Genomic DNA, 6,024 nt, shown 5'->3' with positions numbered 1-6,024 from the left:
TAACATAAACTTATGTATAAAGTCCTTCTTACAGGTTTTTATGTAAATATGAAATCAAATAGATTGTCAGCTAACACAAACTACTTATGGAACTAACATAATCCAAATGATTCAGATGAATGAAAAGTAAATTTCTGCCCATTATGTAAATATTGTACTAATTGCTACTTTTTGTACATGGGCAAGCCTAACAAGAGTGTTGATGGATTGTATCATCTCATGGAACATGGTGTTATGGCAGGAACATAAATAATGCCCTGCAATGTGAGATGATGTAATCCTCCCAACATTTTTCTTCATTCAAAATATTTTAAAATATTCATGCCTCCATGTGCTGCAATGTCATTGACCTACCCTGGTTTCAAATGCATCATTTACCTCTTAAATCCACCTGGGTTTTTTTCTCATTAGTTCACTAAAATTAAAGCAGTGTTACCTCATTACCATGCAATGAATGATAAATACACACAAATGAAATAATCTTACAGTCTGCAGATAGGAGGCTGGCATCCAGATGGCTCAGAATATGTTTACATTATTTTAGAGATTACTATTTAAAATGAAAACCCAAAATATGATATCTCTAAAACTATATTAGAGGGCTGGAATTTAAATTCGTTGAGTTAAACAATACTATACTACCTATGTATTGATACCCAAATAATCAAGCACTTTTTCTTTAAATGTGTTTAGATATGTGTCTGTCTCATTAACTAGATTTTAAATCCCTTAAAGGCAAAACCATAGCTTAAACCCCTTTGTGCTTTCAGACTCCAGCTTGAGACTTATACATATTAATTTTCACTATAAGTTCTCGATTAATTATTGAGTTAAAGAACGCCTTTTATTGCTTGTTTCATTGTTTTCTGCCTTCTCCTACAGTCAGACCTGATTTCCTAAGAGTGCTCTTTTTCTTACCCCCAAACCTCTCCACCTTCAAAAAGGCACCACAAACATTCTCAATCCATAACTTTATTCATAATATCTTTTACATTTAAAATAATTTCTCTGCTGACTGTATTACTATATTTTATATTTCTTAGCTGACCTTTAGATCTTCTAGTACTTTGCAGAGACTCTTATTTTTTATTTATTTTTTATTTTTTTTCATGTCTCTAGCTGGCTCTTAAGTGCTGGTTGAAGCATTTTTATGATGGCTGCTCTAAAACCTTGTCAGGTAATTTTAACATCTTTATCATGTTGATATCGACGTCTATTGATTGTCTTTTTAAATTAAGTTTGCATCGTCTTAGCTCTTGGTTTGATGAGCTGTTTTCAATAGAAACCCAGACATCTTGGATATTATATGTTCGGAAATGTAGACATAATTTCAATATTCTATTTTTGCTGGGTTCCACTGGTAACCACCCTTGCAGCGGGGAGTACCACCTCTTTACTGCTGAGTGTGGGTAAACATCCATGCTCCCTGCATGGCCTGTTGTTACTCAATGGGGAGGTACTCCTCATTACTTCTGCTAAGTTTGGGAATTCTACCTTCTCACTAGGTCTCTACTGATACCAGGAGGGTGGGGGTGTCCTCATTACCACAGGAGGGGTGCTGATAGTCCTCACTCTCCACAAAACTTCTTTATCACTATCCTAGCAGGGAGGGGAGCAGTGCGAGGTAGGTGTGGAAATCTAGACTTCCCCCATCATCCCCATTGACACAACACAGTGGGGTCTCATCACAGCCTGGCAGGGATGAAAGTCCACCCCTGTATTCAGCCTTGTCTGACTCCACCCTGGTGGGGGATTTGAGGCGCTTCCTTACAGCCTGGCAGGGGTGGAAGTCTAGATTCACTACCTGGCTTTTCAGTATTCTCCATACCACCTATCTTAAGAAAGAGTACCTAGATTTTTGGCCTACTTTATCTTTCAAAAGATGTTACTTTCATATCCAGTTGTTTTGAAGTTGATCATTCATAAAGATACCTGTAAATTATAGTTTCCTAGTGCTTAGTCTTTGCCTCTCCACTTGTCCTCACTCCTTGANTTGGCCATTGAGATAGAGATGTTTAAACAACAGCAGTTATGATATATATGAATTTGAGGAGAAAGGTCAGTGCTAGAGATATAGGTTTCGAACACACACTGTAATTGTTCTTCTTAGGATAAATGAGAGTAGAATGAGGAAGAAAAAAATTACAACAAGCTGGCTTTTTTATTAGTGCAGGTGTGATTTGACATAGATAATCTGAATCTGTGGATAAAGAATTAGTTGAAATTTGGGTAAAACTCTGAATAGTAAATATGCTCAAATAATAATTTAAAAATAATAATCTTCACATAGGGACAGAGTTTGATAATACCTAATAGTAGTCTTTTCTTGGGTTACTATACAACTAATATTCACCTTTTGTTTGTTGTATGGTATGAGCAACTAATTATTAATTCATGTCAGCCATTATTCACTGTGGTTTTATTTTGTGTCAAGTACTTGGATTAACAAGTTTGGTAAACTGATTTCTATTTCTCAAGGTACTTTTTGTCTAGTAATTAGACATATAAGACAATACAATGACATGTATTGCATATGATACTAGAAATACCTGTATATTCCATTGAGAGCATTAATGAGCCAGCAGTTAGACTGCTTCTGGAAATACTAAATGTGTGCGTTCAGAAGGGAGGGGTTAAATGAGTTGCTGGGTAGAGGAATATGTGCCCCATCTTCTGTCCCCTCCACAAATGGGAGAGAATGTGAACAAGAAAGCACAAGGAAGGGCTTCCTGGATGTCATAACATTGTAAACAAAAAGTGAGGTACAAAATATACTGTGACATTTAGTAGAACTTCCAGCATATTATGTAAATATAATATGGGTTACTACGGCATGAGATGAAGTTGTATTGGATATCAGAGGCCCTCTAAGGGAAATGTTTGTCTAATCCAGGGATCGGCAAACTGCGGCTCACAAGCCACATGTGGCTCTTTGGGTACGGACATGTGGCTCTGATGTAAAATTGAAAATGAAAATAAAGCTATCATAGTTTCATTTATCAAATTTTAAAGGATGTTATTCACATAATGGTGATTTCATTTGTTGTATGACTCTCGAACAATTTTCAAATTGTTGTGAGGGACAGGATTGTCTCTTCTGTCTCAAAAGTTTGTCGATCCCTGGTCTAACCTAATAAGGCATTAGGACACTCTGTTATAAAGAGAGTTTTCAACAGGGGAAAATCATGAGCTAATTCGCACTTTAGAAATGTCCCTGGCCTCAGTGTAGCAGGTAGAACAGTGGGGGAGAAAGGTCGAGATCACAGGTAGGATTGGGAAGGGTACTGCAATAATTCAGAAATCTAGAGAAGAGATTCAAGTCATCTATGTAACTGGAAGTGGGGACAGAGAGTAGACTGAGTTGAAATTTCAAAAGTAGTTTCGCCAGATTTGGTAATTGTTTTAGTGTGAGAATGAGGGAGAAGATTGCAAAAATGCTTTCGTTAACTAAATGGATAGAAGTGACATCCACAAGATAGGGAAAGTGAGAGCAGAAGTATGTCTGAGAGAAAGTCATAAGGTTATTTTTGGATGGGAGGAGCCTAAAGTGTCTATAACCATCCAAGAAAAGGTGCTTAGTGGACAGATACTGAATGGCTTTGGAACTCAGGCAAAAGATCAAGGATGAAGATTTTGGAATCTCTGACTCATCAGTAGTAACTGAGTCCTTAAGAGGAGATGAGATTGACTTTAGGAAGAGTGTAAAAAGAAAAGACACAGAATATAGGGTAGAGCTCTAAGAATGCAAAAGTTTCAGAAACATCCAGAGGTATCTACGATGCTGCTGCTGGGATGGCAAGCAAGATTGAGATTCATGAGGTAATGTTCAGAAAATGAACAACATAAAGATATTGAGGGAATCAGTTAAAGAAATGACATAATACCACGTTGAAAAAGAATGGCAATCAAGCTATTGCCGTGGGGAACGGGAGTGAGGGATTATCTAAAGGAGAGAATAAGCCTAATTCAGACAATAGCAAACCTCTGGGTTAAAAAAATAAATAAGTGACAGTTTATATAGATGTACGTAGGTAGGTAGGTAGGTAGGCAGGCAGGCGGATAGATAGATGATAGATGATAGATAGACATATGCATGCTTACAGACTTACACACAGAAATAGATATAGATATAGGTATCGATCTCTGAGTATGTCTGCATGTGTTCATAATTTTGTAATGTGTTTACCACTTCTTACTATTGTGCTGAAAACTAGCTGAGGAATCTAGCCTTACCTATTCCTTGTTGCAGCCTGTAATCCATAATACAATAATTTGTAACTTAAAATGGTAAAAAAAAAATATTACTGACTGATAATATACTGAAATATCCAGGATGTTTTATTTATGAAAAGATGAAATTTATGTCTCTGGTCACTAAGGGACTCATGTTCAAATTTTGGTCCATGAGATTGATTAGCATCTTTCATTAGAATGACCCTATTTATGTGAGAGAAGCTGCCCAAAGCAAATCAGTACTCTGTTAGTCCAGCATAGACACAATGCAGATCTTTTTAATGAGGTCTTCTAAGTGGTGATTTATATTTTGAGATGGCAGTCGCAAGAATCACAAACTCTTCATATTTTAGCATTTTGACACCTCCACACACTGGGTACATTTCTATAACACAACTAGCATCTTTGAACATGTTAAGTCACATCAAAACAATTATTTTGAATTCTAGTCCTCTGGAATTCGTGGTGCAGAAGGTCTCTTGGTAAAGATTAGGTCTGAAATTACTGTATATCTTTTCCTCATAATTGGGACTCCTATGGTTTATAGAGATTTGGCATGGTCCCGCAAGCTTCCCTCCAGCCAGCTTGCCACTCCAGATGGCACTGCCGTTCTCAACAAGCTGAATTCTCTGGTCACGAAGGTAAAATAGTGTTTATGTGTAAGTCCTTGGCTGGTCTCGCTTACCACTTTTATTCACTTCATTAATCGTGAATACACTGTTCTTAACTCCTGATATTCCTGACTTGTGGTAGGCATTTTTGAAACTCTCTAGGCTAATCATCAAGTAAAAACTAATGGTTCAGTTTTTCAACGTCATGTTAGTTATTTATGGACATGGATTCTGTAAATGTCAAGTTAAACACAAAATTTACTTTTAAGTAGCTTATACTCTAAGCCATTGATTGAATTCTTAAAGAATATGGCTGTTCTCTCTTTTTAATAGAAATTTTTCTTTATCAATTTGAGCTCATCATTTTTATGTATTAAAGAATTCTAAAAGCATGCAGCATTACTAATGAGCACAAGTAATCCTTTAGAAAAACACATTTAATCCATTAAATACTTTTAATCAGTTTGTTTTGTTTTGGGTTTTTATTTATTTATTTTTGAATTCTGAGTTCAAGGATATACATTTCATCTATCACTAATCCAACAACAATAAAAATATTGGTTCCCAACCTGCCATTTAATTGTTTCCTCAAAATAAAGTGTTGACTCATCATATACATTTAACTTTTTAATACTGAAAGATTGAGCCATAATGAATATAGTAGCTTAAAAGAGGTATTTCATTGGGATAACTCAATTTTCATTTGAAATTTTAAATATTTAATAATTTCTGGGTCTTTCTGCAAAACCAACTAACTTCAAAATAAACATTTTGCCCAGTGTAATTTTCAGTAAGATTTTTCAAGTAATAAAAGCAAAATAAAATTTTTATAAACTTAGAGAAATAACAGTTTTTTCTTCAGAACCACCTACGTTTGTTTAATTTTATCAAAACCAACTAACTTCAAAATAAATATTTTGCTGACTATAATTTCAAGTAAGTGTTTTGAGATAATAAAAGCAAAAAAAAGGTGTTTATATATAAACTTAGAGAACCCACAGTACTTTCTGTAGAACCACCTATATTTTTGCATTTTATTCCAAGTAATTCTCCCACCACTGGGAAGACAAAAGATGTGTCTTTTGTGCAGGTACCTCTGAAGGCAGAGGAAGTCATATATACATTTCTCCATCTGCCTTCTGTTTGTGTGAAATAGTTTTAATAGCCAGTGTATCTATCA

At 35.4% G+C, this 6,024-nt stretch overlaps 1 protein-coding gene across 1 annotated transcript in view; it reads left to right on the top strand.

Annotated features, from left to right (window-relative positions):
• Positions 1 to 6,024, top strand: part of GPC5 (glypican 5) — a 1,048,823-nt gene that overhangs the window by 909,148 nt on the left and 133,651 nt on the right. The window lies entirely within an intron of this gene.

Source organism: Hipposideros armiger, unplaced genomic scaffold (assembly GCF_001890085.2).
Source record: "Hipposideros armiger isolate ML-2016 unplaced genomic scaffold, ASM189008v1 scaffold_534, whole genome shotgun sequence".
NCBI classification, from domain to species: Eukaryota; Metazoa; Chordata; class Mammalia; order Chiroptera; family Hipposideridae; genus Hipposideros; species Hipposideros armiger.
Note: the sequence above shows the minus strand (reverse complement) of the source record. Positions and strands in the feature narration are given on the sequence as shown.